This window comes from Pan paniscus, chromosome 5 (genome assembly GCF_029289425.2).
Source record: "Pan paniscus chromosome 5, NHGRI_mPanPan1-v2.0_pri, whole genome shotgun sequence".
NCBI lineage: Eukaryota > Metazoa > Chordata > Mammalia > Primates > Hominidae > Pan > Pan paniscus.
In genome coordinates, this window is record NC_073254.2 from 35,158,996 (window position 1) to 35,179,841 (window position 20,846).

The 20,846-nt window shown below is 41.7% G+C and overlaps 1 protein-coding gene across 3 annotated transcripts in view; it reads left to right on the top strand.

Annotated features, from left to right (window-relative positions):
• The first annotated feature begins 10,094 nt into the window (after positions 1-10,094).
• Positions 10,095-20,846, top strand: part of CDKAL1 (CDK5 regulatory subunit associated protein 1 like 1) — a 704,387-nt gene continuing 693,635 nt past the window's right edge. The window contains exons 1-2 of one of the 3 annotated variants that reach the window (XM_003823187.6): positions 10,095-10,228; positions 11,005-11,048. The gene's annotated coding sequence lies outside the window, so the exon portion shown is untranslated. Of the gene's footprint in view, positions 10,229-10,310; positions 10,854-11,004; positions 11,049-20,846 lie in introns of those variants that run through there. The other 2 variants (XM_034961532.3, XM_034961530.3) reach the window with 2 other exon arrangements.

Genomic DNA, 20,846 nt, shown 5'->3' on the forward strand with positions numbered 1-20,846 from the left:
GAGGCCTTCCAGAAATTTAGAATAAGCAAACAAACCAAATGGAATACTTCCTTCTACTGCCTCCCCTCCCAGCTGTTACAATTTAAATCTGCCTTTTCTGTAGGTTCAGGGAATAAATTCTCATGAAACTGACTGCTGCAGGAGTTCTGTTCTGTTCTTTGACAGTTTCTCACTAGCAAAACCCTCCTTGGCCTTTGGTATTCTCACCACTCACTCTCTCTCTCTGTTTTTTTTTTTTTTTTTTTTTTTTTGAGACGGAGTCTCACTCTGTCTATTGCCCAGGCTGGAGTGCAGTGGCACAATCTCGGCTCATGGCAACCTCTGCCCCCCAGGTTCAAGCGATTCTCCTGCCTCAGCCTCCTGAGTAGCTGGGCTTACAGGTGCCGGCTACCACGCCCAGCTCATTTTTGTATTTTTAGTAGAGACGGGGTTTCACCGTGTTGGCCAGGTTGGTCTTCAACTCCCAACCTCAGGTGATCCGCCCGCCTTGGCCTCCCAAAGTACTGGGATTACAGGCATGAGCCACTGTGCCCAGCCTCACCACTCACTCTCAAAGGGAGTTGCTGTTAGTGGAATTGCAAGTCCCTGAATTTCTTCTACAGATTTATCACTTGTAAGAAAATAATTGGAAAAATTCCAGGGAGAGATGTAGCTAACAGAGAGCATGAAAGACGAAGCCCAAGTAGTATCATGTCAATGTTAATTTCTTGGTGTTGATAATTGTAATTTGGTTCTATAAAGTGTTAGCACCTGGGTGCTGGAGAGGATGTGGACAAACAGGAACACTTTTACACTGTTGGTGGGAGTGTAAACTAGTTCAACCATTGTGGAAGACAGTGCGGTGATTCCTCAAGGATCTAAAACTAGAAATACCATTTGACCCAGCAATCCTATTACTGGGTATATAACCAAAGGATTATAAATCATGCTACTATAAAGGCACATGCACACGTATGTTTACTGTGGCACTATTCACAATAGCAAAGACTTGGAACCAACCCAAATGTCCATCAATGATAGGCTGGATTAAGAAAATGTGGTACATATAAACCATGGAATACTATGTAGCCATAAAAAAGGATGAGTTCATATCTTTTGTAGGGACATGGATGAAGCTGCAAACCATCATTCTGAGCAAACTATCGCAAGGACAGAAAACCAAACACCACATGTTCTCACTCACAGGTGGGAACTGAACAATGAGAACACTTGGACATGGTGTGGGGAACATCACACACTGGGGCCTGTTGTGGGGTGGGGGGAGGGGGAGGGATAGCATTAGGAGAAATACCTAATGTAAATGGTGATTCGATGGGTGCAGCACACCAACACGGCACATGTATACATATATAACAAACCTGCACATTGTGTACATGTACCCTAGAACTTAAAGTATAATAATAAAAAAAAAATTAGCACCTGGGGAAGGTGGGTGAAGGCTATACATGAATTAATTGGAATACTTTTGCCACTTAAAATCTGAAATTATTTCAAAATGAAAGGTTAAAGAAAATTTAAAACTTAAAAACACTGAACTCCTGATCGCCTCCATTTCTACTCCCAAACCTGCTCCATCTGCAATCTTTTCCATCTCCATGGATGGCAATTTCATTCTTCTTGTCCAGGCCAGAACATTTAAAGTCATCTTTTATGTCTTTTTTGCCCTCCTACCTCAATTCCAATCTACAAGACATTTTATGGGCTTTGTCTTTCCATATGTCCAGTATCAAACCACTTCTCATCACCTCTCTTGCTGCCTCCCAGTCCGGGACATTGTCAGTGCTTGCCTGGATTATTGCAACAGCTTTCTAATCAGCCTCCTTGATCTACTTCTCTTCTCCTAATGCTCTAATGGTTCTCATTTTATTCAGAGTAAAAGTCAAAGTTCTGACTATAGCCTATGAGGCCCTACATGTTTCCTTCACTTTCTACGTGATCTAGTTTTGATCTCCTCTTTTACTACTCACTCACTCACTTAATTCAAACCACTCTGATCTACATGTTTAGAGACATAGTTTTGCTCTGTCACCCAGGCTGGAGTGCAATGGTGCGATCATAGCTCACTGCAGCCTTGACTTCCCCGGGCTCAAGGGATCCTTCTGCCTCAGCCTCCTGAGTAGCTGGGAATACAGGCACATACCACCATGCCCAGCTAATTTTTAAATTGTTTGTAGAGGTGGGGTCTTGCTGTGTTGCCCAGGCTGGTCGTGTACCCTGCTGTTTTTCAAACAGGTCAAGTATGCTCCTACCTGAAGGCTTTTCCGCTAGGTGGCCCCTTTTCCTTGAATGCTCTTCCCCCATACATTCTTTGGCTGACCCCGTCACATTTTTTGAGCCTTTACTTAAAGGTCTTTTTCTCAATAAGCCTACTCTGACCACCATCTTTAAAAACTGCAAGCCCTGATTCTGGTTTTTCTTAATCTGCTGTAATTTTGTGGCCATCTTTATCACCTTTCAATGCACAATACAATCTTCGTATGATATTTCTTGTGTTTTGTCTATCTCTACCTATTAGTATATAAACTTTTTTCTTTCTTTCTTTCTTTTTTTTTTTTGAGACAGTCTCGCTCTGATGCCCAGGCTGGAGTGCAGTGGCACGATCTCCGCTCACTGCAACCTCTGCCTCCTGGGTTCAAGCAATTCTCTGCCTCAGCCTCCTGAGTAGCTGGGATTACAGGCATGTACCACCACGCCTGGCTAATTTTTGTATTTTTAGTAGAGACGGGGTTTCACCATGTTGGCCAGGCTGGTCTTGAATTCCTGACCTCGTGATCCACCCGCCTCAGCCTCCCAAAGTGTTGGGATTACAGGCGTGAGCCACCGTGCTCGGCCGCATATAAATTCTTAAAAGGGGAATGATATTGTCTGTTTTATTTCTTGAGAATTTAGAACAGTACTTGGTATACTGTATATACTCAATAAATACATTATTATGTAACTCAATAAGTTTGCAATGTATGAGTCATATATTACTGAAGGACAGAGAGAACATCACGTCTTCTATCCACAGATAATTATAAGCAATCAGGGAGTTAGACAACAGATGCGAATTCTTATTTTTTTAATCATTAAGAGAATATGTAACAGCAAGAAGTTTAGCCAGCACTCTTCTGGTTGCAAGTCATAGAAATCCACTCAAATTAGTTTAAGAAAAGAAGAGAAGGATTTACTTGTTAACATAGCTGAATAGCACAAAAAGAAAGCTAGCTCCAGGCGTGCTGGGTATAGGGGCCTTACAATTGTCCTTGGAACTTACTGATTTCTCCCTTCATCTCTCAACTCTGCTTTCCTCTGAAAGAGCTTTGGTAGGCCGGGCGTGGTGGCTCACACCTGTAATCCCAGCATTTTGGGAGTCCGAGGCGGGTGGATCGTGAGGTCAGGAGATCGAGACCATCCTGGCTAACACGGTGAAACCCCGTCTCTACTAAAAATACAAAAAATTAGCCAGGCGTGGTGATGCATACCTGTAGTCCCAGCTACTCGGGAGGCTGAGGCAGGAGAATTGCTTGAACCTGTGAGACGGAGGTTGCAGTGAGCCGAGATTGTGCCACTGCACTCCAGCCTGGGCAACAGAGCGTGACTCTGTCTCAAAAAAAAAAAAAAAATAGCTTCAATCTCAGGCCGGTGCTCTCCTCGTGGTAGTCCTGGAAGCTTCTGCCTCAGAATTTCACAGTTGACCGACAACCCCGAATTCACGCTGGCCTGGTGTTGGTTGCATTCCCTGTGATGTTCTCATTTCTCTGGCTTGGGCTACAGGGCACTTGTACAACCCCCAAAACACTTGGACTGAGAGTGGGAGAGTGAACAGATAAAATTAATTATAGAATTGAACCAAACATATCTGTGTAAGTTGATAGAGTAGAATAGATGATAGTAAAGCTGAAAGAGGAGGTTCAAGCCTGTAATCCCAATATTTTGGGAGACTGAGGCGGGAGGATCACTTGAGCTAGGAGTTTGAGACCAGCCTGGGTAACAGCAAGACTTTGTCTCTACCAAAAATTAAGAAAATTAGCTAGGAGTGGCGGTGTGCACACCTATAGTCCCAGCTACTTGACAGGCTGAGGTGGGCAGACCGCTGGAGCCTGGGAGGTCGAGGCTGCAGCAAGCTGTGACAGCACTACTGCATGCCAGCCTGGGTGACAGAGCCAGACCCTGTCTCAGAAAAAAAAAAAAAAAAAAAAGTTAATAGAAGTATAGCACTCTGACCCCTAGTGGTTAAATTATGCAGAGAAAAATTCAGGACTTGTCCAAAGACAACAGGAGGTTGATTTATTTCACATTATGTTCCTATATGATCTTTTTATCAGTTTATTTAAGAGCATCAGCTTTCTTCCCTTTTATTCTCCACATTGAAGTATCCATCCATTTGGGGCAATTTTTCCTTTCACATATATCTAGTATTTCTCTCGCCGCCCCCCCGCCCCCAATTCCTCTGCTGTTACCATATTTCTTATTGGGTTCACCTAACACCTGAAAAATCTTCCTAAAAAACTGTTCAGTTGGCCAGGCACAGTGGTTCAGGGCTGTAATCCCAGCACTTTGGGAGGCCGAGGCGGGCGGATCACCTGAGGTCAGCAGTTGGAGACCAGCCTGGCCAACGTGGCAAAACCCTGTCTCTACTAAAAATACAAAAATGGGCCAGGCGCGGTGGCTCAGGCCTGTAATCCTAGCACTTTGGGAGGCCGAGGCAAGCGGATCACCTGAGGTCAGGAATTTGAGATCACCCTGGCCCATGTGGGGAAACCGCGTCTCTACTTAAAAAAAAAAAAAAAAAAAAAATAGGCGGGTGTGGTGGTGGGGGCCTGTAATCCCAGGTACTCAGGAGGCTGAGGCAGGAGAATCACTTGAACCTGGGAGGTGGAGGTTGTAGTGAGCCGAGATCACACCACTGCACTCCAACCTGGGTGACAGAGCAAGACTCCATCTCAAAGAAAGAAAAAAAAAAAAGTTGATAGTAGAAGTATAGCACTCTGACCCCTAGTGGTTAAATTATGCAGAGAAAATTCAGCATTTGTCCAAAGACGATAGGAGGTTATTTCACATCATGTTCCTATATGATCTTTTTATCAGTTTATTAAAGAACATCAGCATTCTTCCCTTTTATTCTCTACATTGAAGCACCCATCCATCCGGGGCAATTTTTCGTTTCTCATAGATCTAGTATTTCTCTTTTTGCCCCCCTCTATTCCTCTGCTGTTACCATCTTTCTTCTTGGGTTCATCCAACACCTGCAAAACTTTCCTAAAAAACTGTTTAGTTGGCCAGGCACAGTGGTTCAGGCCTGTAATCCCAGCACTTTGGGAGGCCAAGGTAGGCGGATCACCTGAGGTCAGGAGTTCGAGACCAGCCTGGCCAACATGGCGAAACCCCGTCCCTACTGAAATTACAAAAATTGGCTGGGCGCGGTGGCATGCACCTGTAAAAAAAAAAATTAAGAGCACTTAATAGTCATACTTTTCACTTTGCTTATATATAGCTTATATATATATAAATATAAAAATCTGTTTTAACTCTCATTCTACTAAATTTACCTAATGTTCTACATAGAAAATTTCATGTATATTGTTTATCATCTTTCAAGAGTGAATTAAGCACATGAATATTTTCTCATGAAAAGGGATATTGATTGCTACAGATGTGTACATATAATGGCTAGTTGCTCAGATCATCAACTAAATCTAAAACATGTGTTCCAGCTGGCCTGCTGGCTCATGCATGCAATCCCAGTGCTTTGGGAGGTTGAGGTGGAGGATTGCTTGAGGCCAGGAGTTCGAGACCAGTCTGGGCAACATAGTGAGACTCTGTTGCTACAAAAAGAGTTTTAAAATTAGACGAGCGTGGTGGCATGCCCCTGTAGTCCCAGCTACTTGGGAGGCAGAGGTGGGTGGACTGCCTGAGCCCAGGAGTTCAAGTTTCCAGTGAGCTCTGATGGTGCCACTGTTCTCCAGCCTAGGTGACAGAGCCAGATCCTGTCTCCAAAAACATAATCTTAAAAAGCAGTTCCCAATTCTTAATTATAAATTTATTTATTTATTTTTGAGAGAGGGTCTCATTCTGCTGCCTGGACTGGAGTGCAGCGGTGTGATTTCGGCTCACTGCAACCTTGACCTTCTGAGCTCGAGTGATTCTCCCACCTTAGCCTCCCGAGTAGCTGGAACCACCATGTCTGGCTACTTTTTTGTTTGTTTTGTAGAGACAGGGTCTGGTCATGTTGCCCAGGCTGGTCTCAAACTCTTGGGCTCAAGTGAAACAACTGCCTCTGCCTCCCAAAGTGCTAGGATTACAGGCATGAGCCACCGTGCCTGGCCCCAGATTTTTATAATTTTCACATTTTATTCTTTATTGATTAGTCACCGAGAGGGTAAGAATTGTGTAACTTCTTTCTTGTCCATATTTTCTCTTCAATTTTTACTGTGAAGGCCAACATAAAATATTTAAGGCAAACAGATTTTTTTTTTTTTTTTGAGATGGAGTCTCACTGTGTCGCCCAGGCTGGAGTGCAGTGGCGCGATCTTGGCTTACTGCAACCTCCACCCTCCAGGTTCAAGCGATTCTCCTGCCTCAGTCTCCCGAGTACCTGGGACTACAGGTGCCTGCCATCGCGCCTGGCTAAGTTTTGTATTTTTAGTAGAGACGGGATTTCACCATCTTGGCCAGGCTGGTCTTGAATTTGTGACCTCGTGATCCACCTGTCTCGGCCCCCTAAAGTGCTGGGATTACAGGCATGAGCCACTGTGCCCAGTCCAGGCAAACAGATTTTATTCCACTTTTCCTTGATCACTCTTTTGTTTTTTCTCTCCAATGTTTTTTCTCTATTTGAAATTTTGCACTATTGTTGCTTTCTTCTGAAGTATTCATATAGAGTTGTTAAAACAACTGAAGTCAGACTGCCTAAGCTTTAGGTTTCTTCTCTGTTAAAAGAGATAACAAGATAATAATAGCCCTCCTCATTTATAGGGTTACTTATGGGTGGTTATTGGCACAAATTTATAAGTGCTTGAAAAAATCTTAGCTTTACTATTATTTTATAAATTTACTTGCATTTTAAATGTTCTTGGTATACACCAATTGGTTTGTTTACTTATTACCAAATATTTATAAAGCATTTAGTGTTATATTGTTGGCTGAAAAAACAGGAACAAAATAGGATGGTGTATATTTATGAAGCTTAACTCTAATTTAAGAAACAAAGCATGATTTTTTTTTTCTTTGAGACGGAGTCTCACTGTGTTGCCCAGGCTGGAGTGCAGTGGTGCGATCTCAGCTCACTGCAATCTCCGCCTTCCAGGTTCAAGCGATTCTCCTGCCTCAGCCTCCCGAGTAGTTGGGACTACAGGCTCATGCCACCATGCCTGGCTAATTTTTTGTATTTTTAGTAGAGACAGCGTTTTACCATGTTAGCCACTATGGTCTTGATCTCCTGACCTCGTGATCCGCCCACCTTAGCCTTCCAAAGTGCTGGGATTACAGCCGTAAGCCATCGTGCCTGGCCTTTTTTTTTTTTTTTTTAATCTTTTTGAGATGGAGTTTCGCTCTTGTTGTCCAGGCTGGAGTGCAATGGTGTAATCTCCGCTCACTGCAACCTCCACCTCCTGGGTTCAAGAGATTCTCCTGCCTCAGCCTCCTGAGTAGCTGGGATTACAGGCATGCGCCACCACACCCAGCTAATTTTGTATTTTTAGTAGAGACAGGGTTTCACCATGTTGGTCAGTCTGGTCTTGAACTCTTGGCCTCAGGCGATCCACCCACCTCGGCTTCCCAAAGTGCTAGGATTACAGGCGCGATCCACTGCACCCGGCCTTACTGGTTGTTTTTCAAAGGTTGTACAGATACTATAAATATATTTAACCAATACTCTATTGAGGAGGAGCCGGAGAGGGTTTCCAGTCTTTTGCTATTATAAGCAATGCTTAAAAAAATACTCTGGAACATAGGTCATTGTAAGCAATGCTTCAAAAAAATACTCTGGAACATAGGTCATTATGTATATTTCTGTAAGATAAATTCCTAGAGGTAGGGTTACTGACTTCAAAGGATTTAGACTAAAGGTGCTTAAAGAGAGAGGTTTCACCTGTTAGTTGTTGTAGCCAAAACTTGAAAACATCCTTTCTTCCTCTTTTTTCGTCTTCACCAAGTCTTGCTATCAATCACGAAGTCTTGCTTGCTGTTACCTCCTCAATTTGTTTAAATCTGTCCTTCCTTCCCATTCCTCCCAGCCAACAACTCAATTTAGGCTTTTACTATTTCTTCATGTCTGAAATATCGTCCTCAAACCCATTGTCCTGAGAGAATAATCTGCTCGAACACATTCATGTTGCCTACTACATACATCCAGGATTAAGTCTAATGCCTTTGAATACACAAGGTTCACCTTGATCTAGTCCCTGTGCTTCCCTTTCTCTGGCAGACTTCTCCCATCACCAGCTTCACTCTCTCTGCTTTTACACTGTGGAATAATTCATCATTTCAGGCCTCCTTGCTTTTGCTCTGGCTGACTCTCCAGCTTGGAATGCCTTCATCTATTTCCCTTACTTCACCTTTGTGTTCCTGTGCATTCATCTTTCATAGTGATTGCTATTCTCTACTGAAATGAATTTTCTCAAAATAGCCTGCAATTGCAATAGGCAGTACTTTTTTTCTTTCTTTTTAGCTCTAGCATCTATCACAGTGCTTGTGGTCATGGGGTACATACTCAGTAAAATTTCCTTTACTGAACTCAACTAGATCTTGGGGGAAAAGGGGTGGAGTCATTCATTCATTCATTCATTCAACATATGTTTATTGAGAAGCTATAAACATAGGCACAAGGTTATGTGCTAGGTAGTGCGATTACAACCAAGAAGATAACCCAGGGCCTACTTTTGGTCTAGTGAAAGAGATGGAATTAGATGGGTATGGTGGTGTGCACCTGTAGTCCCAGCTACTTGGGAGGCTAAGGCATGAGAATCTCTTGAGGCTAGGAGGGAGAGGTTGCAGTGAGCTGTGATGGTAACACTGTAATCCAGCCTGGGTGACAGAAGAAGACCCTATCTAAAAAAAAAAAAAAAAAAAAAGTAGGGCAACATAAATACACAATTTTAATTTAGGCGGGTAAAGACAACAGTGGACCCCAGGGCACAGTTTAGATTATTTTATGGATATGGATAAACAGAGAAAAGGGTGTTTTTTTTTTTTTTAATCTATTTTAGAGACTGGGTCTCACTGTGTTGCCCAGGCTGTTTTCAAACTTCTGAGCTCAAGTGATCCTCCCACATCAGCCTCTTGAGTAGATGGATGGCATTTTAATTAGATGAAATTGTACTAGGAAAGGCATTTGCAAAACAAAGTAATTGCCCCAAATCACTATGAAACCCTAAGTCAGGCATAAAACTCACGATTTCTGACCCTTCTTCATGGCCTATTGCCTCCTATTACCTTTACTTTTTCAAGTAAAGATATTCTTCTGGTAAACACATGGTCAAATACAGTGTCTTGGGTAACGAATAGTAAAGTGAGATAACATATGTAGAGAAAGCGGGTGAGAATCCGTACTCCATAAAAGTATTTTCTTTCCATAGGTGTCTGCTAAACTGCCATCTAAGTTTTCCAAAACAAAAAACAAAAACACTTGTGTGGTGCTCAATGATGTATATTAAGTGAAACCTACCAACTGACCTTTATCCTTTCCTTCCTGTTTTTTAAATATTAAAGAAGAGACCTCTTTTCACAAATGATTGAGGAGGCTAGTAAAATGCAGTGAAAAGAGCAAGTTCTTTGGGAGTCAGACAGTATCGGATCCAGCCCAGAGCGCAGCACGACTAGTAGAGTAACTTAGATTAAGTCCTTAAACTTCCAGTGTCCTCTTTTGTAAACTAGGAATAATAATAATAATAAATAAATAGTGAAATAATATTTATGCAAAGTACTTAGCACAGTGTCTAACACATAAAAGCTTAGGAGAAGTTGGCTATTAAGCATTTCTAGGAACCCGAGGACTCAGGGTTGTTATTTTAGTTCTTGGAATCAAAGGAACTTGAAGCGTAGTCATTCCTAAACTAAGTTAAACCAGAACTAGCGCTTTCAGCAATGATGTAATTTGATCTCTTCGGGCCACCGTCGCTGAGCATGCGTAAATAAACGTGGCGGGACGTATGTGTCATGGCGCTCTCCATCTAAAGTCTGTGCAGCTTCCGGAGAGTGGCGGGTTGATTTTCTCACTTTGGACTGGTTTTTACTTCCAGACTTCTGGGTAAGGGTGGCCGATGGGTCCATGTGGGGCAGAGTGTGGCCACAGCTCCTTTTATGGCCAAGCCTTGTTTCTCCAGTTTCAGTTTTTCTTGGGCTGTTTGCAAATTTGTTTCGCAGTTAAAAGGGGATTTGCCAGCTGGGATGGGGGAATTGGGAGGCAGATGGGGCTTCCAGGAGCGAGGATAGGGTCGTTGGCCTCAGGTGCCGCTCTCCAGTTAGGAGTATTTTAGGCACCTCGTTCCTTATTGTCAGGTTTAACTTCATTTGTTCTCCCACTTTATACCTTAGTGAATTTGTAGATGTGACAAGGCTTTCGCAGTTACATAGCTTTCCCAGATCAGTATGTTAAGAATTTAAGCAGAAGTTATTGAGAAAAGCAGGTGTCTTGCTTTTTCACTTTTCGTTCTTATTTGCTCATAAAACCTTTTTCTGAATCTCGGGACGACAGTTATCTTTCGGATGGAACGTGATCTGGATGTCTACCTACCTTATTGACTTAATCCTGTTTTGTAGTGGTTGGTTACTCGCACTATGCAGACGTGTTGCGGTGCTGAATACAACATTTATTACTAAAGCCAGACACTGGATCACAGTCACGGCAGATGTCAGCAAACCTGTTGTAATCAGTAAGAAGTTACAAGTAGTATGGAGCATCATTAATCCTGCTGTATAAAGCAGTCTTTTATGGAGTCTGATTCCTTTTAAGTAAAGAATCCTTACAGTGGTTTTGTGAACTTTTTGGGTGCTTGCTTTTCCTAATCAATTTTTATTTTCCAGACTCATCTTTCAAGAGGACTTTAGACTAATTGCAGATAATTAAGGTACTGATTTATTTTAAACCTTTTATGTTTGAGTGCTGTACGTATTTTTGCATGTTAGAAAATGCAGAGAGGTAGCCTAATGTTTTAACTATTTGCCACTATCGTGTTATGGAAACATTGTGCTTTACATAGCATTAAATCGAATAGATATTTTCATTTATTTTACTTAACCTTTCATTTTCATTCACCAGCATTGACCATGTCCACTTTTTTGAGATGCCCTTTTCATTTGCCTTCCATGGCCCATGGATTTTTTTCCTTGTCTGGTGGCTGCTTCTTGGAATCCATTATAAGCTGATTTTCCTTTATCTGGCAGTTAAATTTGGAGTCTCTCAAGTCGTGGTCTTGTACCTTCTCCTACCTCTGTTCTCTTTTTCTTCCCCTCTGGGTGATGTAATCCACATGCCTGTCAACAGTTATTTCTCTTTTTGATTCTACCCATCCTAATGGGTATGAAGTGGTGTATTATTGTGGTTTGGATTTCCATTTCCCTGATGGCTCATGATGTTGACATCTTTTCATGTGCTTATCAGCCATTTGTATGTGTGTGTTTTTGAGACACGGCTTCCCTATGCCACCCAGGCCAGAGTGCAGTGGCTTGATTATGGCTCACTGCAGCCTTGACCACCTGGTCTCAAGTGATCCCACTTCAGCCTCCCAAGTAGCTGGGACTACAGGTGCATGCCACCATGCCCAGCTAAATTTTACTTTTTTTTTTTTTTTTTTTGTAGCGATAGGGTCCGTGTTGCCTAGGCTCTGGCCTTGTACTCCTGGCCTGAAGTGATCCTGCCACCTTGGCTTCCCAGTGTTGGGATTATAGGCATGAGCCTCTGCACCTGGCCCATTTCTGTATCTTCTTCATCTAATCTGTTTTTCCTTTTGTTGCTTGTGCTTTTCGTTTCTTAGCTAAGAAAGAAGGGCCTACTCTAACATCATAAAGATTTGTGCTTATGTTTTTTTCTAAGAGTTTCATAATGGTAGCTCCTAAATTTAGGTCTATGATCCATTTTCGGTTAATTTTTGTATATGATGTGAAATAGGGCTCCAACTTTATTTTTTACATGTTGCTATCCAGTTATCCCAGCGTCATTTGTTGAAAAAAAAACTATGCTTTCCCCGTTGAATTGTCTAGGTTATGTATATTTGACATACATTCTAGGTGGTTTTTATGAAAGAATAATTCTGGGACCGTGATTATCAAACTTTAATTCAGATCAAAATCACCTAGAGGGCCTGTTAAATATTGCTAGGTTTTACTCAAAATATCTGATTTAGTATGTCTGGAGTGGAGTTCAAGAATTTTCATTTCTGGCTGGGCATGGTGGCTCATGCCTGTAATCCCATACTTTAGGGGCCAAGATGGGAGGAGTTTGAGACCAGCCTGGACAACAAAGCGAGACCTTGTTTTTACAAAAAAATTGAAAAAGAAAAAATGTTCATTTCTAACAAGTTCCCCATGGTGCTACTCCAGCTGATGTGGAAACTACACTTTGAAAACCACTGGACATTGCTTTGCAACTGTGGCTGTACACATAAGAATGACTGGAAAGTTTTTAAAAGATATTGATGCCCAGGCTCCATTCTCAGAGATTCATTCAGCTATCTTGGGGCTTAGTTGGGAATTTTCTTTTTTTTTCTTTTGTTTTTGTTTTTGTTTTGAGACAGAGTCTTGCTCTGTCGCCCAGGCTGGAGTGCAGTGGCGTGATCTCGGCTCACTGCAAGCTTAGTTGGGAATTTTCAGAAGCTCTTCAGGTGAATAGAATGAGTGTTGAAGATTGAGAACCATTACTGTGGAATCGTGGTTCTTAATTAGGGATCTATAGTGGAATTACCTGGACAGTTTCTGTGTTCACATACTTCAGTTCTACTCTTGGAGATTCTAATTCAGAATGGAACCTGGAGATTTGCTATGATAAAAAGCTTCCCTCTGGGTGCAGTGGCTCACGCCTGTAATCCCAGCACTTTGGGAGGCCAAGGCAGGTGGATCACCTGAGGTTGGGAGTTCAAGACCAGCCTGACCAACATGGTGAAACCCTGTCTCTACTAAAAATACAAAATTAGCTGGGCGTGGTGGCAGGTGCCTGTAATCCCAGCTACTTGGGAGGCTGAGGCAGGAGAATTGCTTGAACCCAAGAGGCACAGGTTGCAGTGAGCCGAGATCGTGCCATTGCACTCCAGCCTGGGCAGCAAGAGTGAAACTCTGTCTCATAATTACAAAAAAAAAAAAAAAAAAAAGCCTTCCTAATAACTCACCTATGTAAGTAACCACTGCTCTAGGATATTGCATCCTCCTTCTTCCTATCATTTTCAGTATTTTCCTTTTCACTGACTCTATTTTTATTCCCTTTATCAAATTTGATTTCCTCTACCTTTGAGAAAAATTTTTAATGATCCTTGTGCTCCATTTAGCTATTACGCTGCTTTCCTTTTATTCTCAAACTTTCATTTCCATATGATTTAATTAAAAATTTCTGAAGGCTAAACAATTCCCTCTATCAGTTTGTTCAAAGTAAAACCTTTAGCTTATTAATAGTGATGAGTGAGATTATTTAGGTACTTATGATATACAGCCAGGTTTATGCTACATAATGCTGATATGCAGCGTTATATTTATCTTTTTTGAGTGAATATCTCCAAATGAAATTGCTGGCTCGAAGGATATACATATGTTTGGTATAATTGTCAGGTTGCCCTCCAGAAGGGGTGTACCAGTTTTTCTGTGCTTTCAGCTAAGAGTTTTTGTCAGCTTTGTATCAGTGAGGCAGCTGAAAAATAACTTATTGTTTCAATACTTGTTGTTAGTGTGGTTGAGCATTCTTTCCTCTTTTTTTTTTCTTTTTTGGGTATTTGTATTTCTTAAGTGAACTGCCTGTTTTTCCTTTGCGCATTGTTTTCTGGAATGTGGTTACTTATTAGTGTCACATTAGATTCTTGCATTGTTTGTACTTTGCCAGTGAGGGAAAGCCATAGTGGGAAGAGCATGGTATTGAGAGGATGCCTAGGTTCTGATTTCTAGCTCTATCAATGTACAAATCCTTTTGCTTCAGTGGACTCCAGTTCTGTAAGATAAGAAGCTTAGCAACTTCTGCTTCTCTAACTCTAATGATATGGGATGTCAATTGCAGTGGATTCCTTTCATTCCTCTTTTTCCTTTCTATTTCTCTTCAGTGGATCCATACACACTTGTGTATGGGATGGCAAAATTGTGTAATTAAAAAATATGGCTTTTAATTAATGTTATTTAATTATTCATGATCTGTCAGTAGTTCTTCCGCATTCCAAAGGCACTACATGGTCCTAGCCTCTCTCATTTAATTATTTCATAGAATAGTGGTGATAGAAGAAATCCTAGGGGTTGGGCATTTACTTCAGCTTCCCACCCAGTGTAGAATTTCCTGCTGTGTCATAGAAAGACTAGCTAAATTCAACTTAAGCATTGCGTTCATTCATTTAGTCAGTAACTATTGTGTGCCTGCTATGTGTTAGGCATTGTTAGAGGTGTTGTAGAGACAGTACTGAAAAAGAGATGATGCCTTTGTGCTTAAGAAGCTTACATTGTAATGAGGAAGATACAATTATATATGTGGTGTCAGGTAGGTAAGCACAATGAAGAAACATGAAACAAAAGCAGGGTTAGAAGCAATGAAAGTGTGGGTATGCTTGGGCAGCGTGGTTATTTTAGATAAGGTAGTAGGAAAGACCTCTCCGAGGAGATGTTGTTTGAGTGAAGAAGTGGGTGGGAAGACATACTTATCTGGGGGCTGATATTCTGGCAGAGGAATAGCAATTATGAAGGCTTCCGAGTCAGAAACTAATTTGGCATACTCACAATATCTATATCCATATATTGCCCGACTGTGTAGTCTGCAGTAAAAGTATTTATTGAGAACCTGCAATGTGCTAGACATAGTTCTAGGCACCTGGGATAAAACAGTGAACACCTCACACGAAAACCTTTACCCTCACGAAGTGTGTATTCTAGTAAGATAAACAGTTAAAAAATTATTAAAACATTGGAAGCAGATGATTAAGTGCTACAGTTTAAAAAAAGGCAGGAAAGGGGCATAGGAAGAGGGTGTGTGATGAGGTGGGGGTATTGGTTGGAAAGTCCTCTCTTGTTACACTTGAGCAAAGTCCTTAAGGGCTTGAGTGAGTGAGCCATTCAGGTGTCTTAAGTAAGAGCATTCCAGGCAAGAATAAGACTGTGAAATGAATGCATATCTGGTGGGTACGAAATAACAAAGCCTGCATGACTGAGGGGAGCGTGGTAGGAAGTGGGGCCAGAGATGCAGCAGGAGGCTGATTATATGTCATTGCAGATCTTTGTAGTGATTTTGGCTTTTTACTCTGATATGGAATACCACTGGAAGGGTTTGATTGAGAAGCTTGAGATGAACTTAGGTTTTAAAGGGATCCCTGACTTCTGTGCTGAAAATGTTCTTGTAGAGTTTAAGGATAGAAGCAAGGATATTAGGGATTGCAATAATCCAGACAAGAGGTGATGTTGCTTTGGACCAAGAGTGTAACAGTGGGTATGGTCACAAATAGATTCTGAATATATTTTGAAGATACAGCCAACAGGATGTTGTTGATTGATTGGATTTAGGGTGACAGAAAGAGGGGAGTGCAGGATTTTTGGCCTGAGCAGTAGAAGGTTGGGATTGTCTTTTTTTTTTTTTTTTTGAGACAGAGTCTCACTCTGTTGGCCAGGCTGGAGTGCAGTGGTGAGATCTTGGCTCACTGCAACCTCTGCCTCCTGGGCTCAGGCAATTCTTCTGCCTCAGCCTCCCAAGTAGCTGGGATTACAGGCGCTCGCCACTATTCCTGGCTAATTTTTTGTATTTTTAGTAGAGATGGGGTTTCACCATGTTGGACAGGCTGGTCTTGAACTCCTGACCTCATGATTCACCCACCTCGGCCTCCCAAAGTGCTGGGATTACAAACATGAGCCACTGCGCCCAGCCGGGATTGCCATTAAATGAAATGGGAGAAGTTGTAAGAGGATCTGGTAAGGTAGGGAGATCAGGAATTCTGTTTTGACTTTGACTTTTTTTTTTTTGAGATGGGGCTTCGCCCTTTGTTGCCCAGGCTGGAGTGCAGTGGTGCGATCTCAGCTCACTGCAACCTCTGCCTCCTGGGTTCAAGCGATTCTCCTGTTTCAGTCTCCCGAGTAGGTGGGATTGCAGGTGCCCACCACCATGCCTGGCTAATTTTTGTATTTTTAGTAGAGACGAGGTGTCACCATGTTGGCCAGGCTGACCTCCAACTCCTGACCTCAGGTGATCCATCCGCCTCAGCCTCCCAAAGTGTTGGGATTACAGGCGTGAGCCACCGTGCCCAGCCCTGTTTTAACTTTTTAAGTTTGAAGGAATTATTAGACATTCAAGCAGTGATGTGGAATAAGCAGTTGAACGTCTGAGTCTGAAGCTCGGGGGAAGAATGGGGCTGGTTATATAAGCATATACGTAGTTGATATTTCAAGGCCATGGGACTGGATGAGGTCACCTAGGGAGTGCCTGAAACTAGAGAAGAGTTCCTGTAACAGAGCCATGGGGGCATTCTAATGGTGAGAAGTTGGAGAGATGAGCAGAGGAGACTGGAGCTAGGAGAGTGTGGCATCCTGGAAACTAGTGCAATTTCTTACTGCAGTTCTTCAGTCTTTAATAATGCACACTGTGAATGGGTAAGGAAGCAGAATTTTCTAAATTTATTTGACCACAGAACCATTTTTCTTTTTTCCAGATAGGTAGTAAATAATTAGAACCAATTTGGGAAAGACTAACCTGGTTCATTTCACCCTACCTGGATGGCTGAGTTGGCCAGGGCTCTTTTTTGCAAGAACAGAATACCCACCTCAAATTGATTTAAGCCACAGGCTCGCATGACTGGGCAGAGCAGGGCTGCATTTGGCTTCAGGCATTTGTTGGATTCAGATGCTCAAATAATGTCAGTGTGGTTCTTTATCTTTCTAGATCTTATTAGGCTTCATTCCTTAAGTAGGCTTCCTCCCTGTAGCAGACAAGAGGGCTCTGGTATCCCCAAGTTGACATCCTCCCAACTTAGCCACTTCAGTGACAAGAGAAGCTATCTTCTGTTAACACTAGCGTAGAATCCTCACAGTGATTCTTATTGGCTAGGCTTCTCATGACTGACCTTGAACTGGTCATTGTGGCCAGGAGGATGAGTTACCCTGGCAAGCTTGGGTCATGTTCCCCATTCCAGTGTCTAGGGAAAGGGAAGTCTGTGATTGACAGTCTTTTTTTTTTTGAGACAGAGTTTCGCTCTTGTTGCCCAGGCTGGAGTGCAATGGCGCGATCTCGGCTAACCAAAACCTCTGCCTCCCGGGTTCAAGCAATTCTCCTGTCTCAGCCTCCTGAGTAGCTGGGATTACAGGCATGCGCCACCACGCCCGGCTAATTTTGTATTTTTAGTAGAGACAGGGTTTCTCTATGTTGGTCAGGCTGATCATGAACTCCCAACCTCAGGTGATCTGTCCACCTTGGCCTCCCAAAGTGTTGGGATTACAGGCGTGAGCCACCGTTTCCGGCAATTGACAGTCTTACCATGACCACGTGGTATGTATGTTAACTGTAATCCAGCCAATCCTTGATGGATTGATGTTTGGTTTATTTCTAATCTTTGGTTCTTACTGACAATATAAAGCTAGCTGAGATTTGAACACAGATTTTTCGGATACCCAGTGCATAATTTGTCATAGCTGTAATGAATACATTACAGAGGAAAGGAGCCTGGCTGGCCGCCACTCTGTTAATTGAATGATGTGAATGGAAGGATGGGAATCCAGCAAATGAGGAGAAGGAAAATTCATCAGAAAGCTTTGAGGACAACTGAAAGAATGTAAGATCCTTAACACTGCAACTCAGATGAGGAACAGTGGTCATTCAATATACACATACTAAGTAGGTAGTAGAGTACCACACAGTGCATGGGCTTGGACTCATCTGTCATGGTATCCTTGTTTAGCTTCTTTGGGCAAGTTAATTTATCTGTGTTTCAGTTTGTTCATCTTTAAAGCGAGGATAGTAATACTATCTACCTAGTAAGAGTTGTTGTGAATGGTTGATGAGATGACCCTATAAAGGACTTGCCTTTATATATACTTGTCTGGATATAGTATTAGTAGTAGTACTCTCAGTAAGTATATACGAGTGTATTCCCCCCCCCCATTTTTTTCTTAATTATTTTATTCTAACATAATTACCGCTTTACCTACAGTTGTAAAACTTATGCAGAGATCCTTGTACACTTTACCCAGGTCTCCCGTTGGTAACATCTTGCAAAACTACAATACAATACAGTATCACAACCAGGATATTGACATTGATACAGTCAGGATACAAAACATTTCCATCATCACAAGGATTCCTCATGTTGCTCGTTTATAGTCATACCCATTCTCCTCTCACCCTGTTCTTTCTTTAATCCCTGGCAACTACTATTCTGTTCTCCATTTCCATAATTTTCTCATTTCAAGCATGTTATATAAAAGTGATCATACAGAATGTAACCTTTTGGGATTGACTTTCTTCATTCAGCATAATTCTCTGGAGAGTCATCCAGATTGATGCATATGTCATTAGTACATTTCTTTTTATAGCTCAATAGAGTTCCATGGTATGGATGTACCACACTTTGTTTAACCATTCACCTTTTGAATGGCATCCAGGTGGTTTCCAGATTTGGGCTATTACAAAGAAAGCTGCTGTAAACATTCATGTACAGGTCTTTGTCTGAATACAAGTCTTTATTTCTCTTGGATAATTGCCCAGGAGTACAATTGCTGGGTTGCATCACAGTCATATGATTTGTTTAAGAAAACACCAAACTGTTTACTGGAGTGGCTATACCATTTTTCATTCCCTCCAGGACTGTATGAATGATGCAGTTTCTTTGCATCCTTGCCAGTGTTTGGTGGTTTCACTGTTGTCTGTTTTATCCATTCTGAAAGGTGTATACTGATACCTCATTGTGGTTTTAGTTTCCATTTCTGTGCTTATTTGCCCTCTGTATATTCTCTTGAAATGTCTTTTGTCATTTTCTTTTTACGGTTGTGTTTTGACACTAGTTCTTTGTCAGATATGTGGTTTTCAAATATTTTCTTCCACTCTGTAGTTTGACTGTTTGACTTTTCAGCCTCTTAATAGGGTCTTTCTTAAAGCAAAAGTTTTAAATTTTAATGACGTTCAATTTATTACTTTCTATGGATTGTGCTTTTGGTGTCACATCTGGTAACTTTTTACCTATCCCTAAGTCCAGAAGATTTTCTCCTGTGATTTTTTTCTAAAAGTTTTATAATATTATGTTTTATATATATATATATTTTTTTTTTGAGACAGAGTCTCACTGTGTCACCCAGGCTGGAGTGCAGTGGTACAATCTTGGCTTACTGCAACCTCTGCCTTGTGGGTTCAAGCAATTCTCCTGCCTCAGCCTCCCAAGTAGCTGGGATTACAGGCGTGCAGCAACACACTCAGCTAATTTTTTGTATTTTTAGTAGAGACGCGGTGTCACCATGTTGGCCAGGCTGTTCTTGAACTCCTGACCTCAAGTGATCCACCCGCCTCGGCCTGCCAGAGTGCTGGGATTATAGGTGTGAGCCACTGCGCCCAGCCTATGTTTTACATTTAAGTCTGTGATCCATTTTGAATTAATTTTTGTATAAGGTGCAAGACTTAGGTCAAGGTTCATTTTTTGCCTATAAATGTCCACTTGCTCCAGCACGAATTGTTTAAAAAGCAATCTTTCCTCCATTTAATTGCTTTTGTGGAATATTTGTGTAGGTCTGTTTCTGGGTTTTCTGTTATGTTCCATTGATCTATATTTCTATCCCTCTACCAATACCACGGTCTCAATTATAGCTATCTAATAAGTCTTAAAATTGGGTAGACCAGTTCTTCTTACTTTACTCTTCTCAAAATTGTTTTAAATATATTAGTTTCTGTACATTTCCATATAAAATTTAGGATAGTCTTATCTATACCTACAAAAAAATCTTGCTGGGATTTTGATAGGGATTATTTTAAACTTGTGTAGCAGTTTGGTCTCCACTGACACTGCAGAACTTCATTACTGGTCGGTTGGTTGGTTTGAATGTCCAGGATCCCTCCAGGGCCTTCTCTGATTCTACACTAGTGGAGTGTGTTGGGGTGCTTGATTGTAGGTAGAAGTCAAAGCTCTCCCCACTTGGCCTTTGTAGCGTGCCTGGGGGTGGGATTACAGTTTTGTGTGTGTATGTGTGTGTGTGTGTGTTTGTGTTTGGCTGGAGTAGAATGATTATTATCTAAAACTTTTCTGTCTTCCTAGGCTGCCCTTTGTATAGTTCTTTAACGAGAAAGCAGGCTTTTACTGGGGGGTTTTATTGTTGGCATCTCTTGCCATTTCTGATTGCTGGGATCTTTAGTTCCATGTCTGAGCTGTAGGAGGCAGAAGAAAACCCAAGGAACTCATCATCATATTCCTTGGATCCTGAGGTTCGTAGCCAGTCTGCCTTATGCTTGTTTTATATATAATGTCCAGAGTTTTATTTGTATTTTGCTGGCGGGGCAGGGAAAAATGTGCTTATCTTCTTGCAAGCTGTGTCCACATTTTCTTCTTTTAATTATAAAAATTTTGAATATTTAGAAAAGTCGTATAGGATAATTAACATGAACCTATCTAGTTTCTAGTTTTAAGAGTTGTAAATGCTTTTCAGTATGTCTTAATCTATTTTTTCTTCTTTTTTGAGATGGAGTTTTGCTCTGTTGCCCAGGCTGGAGTGCAGTGGTGCACTCTCGACTC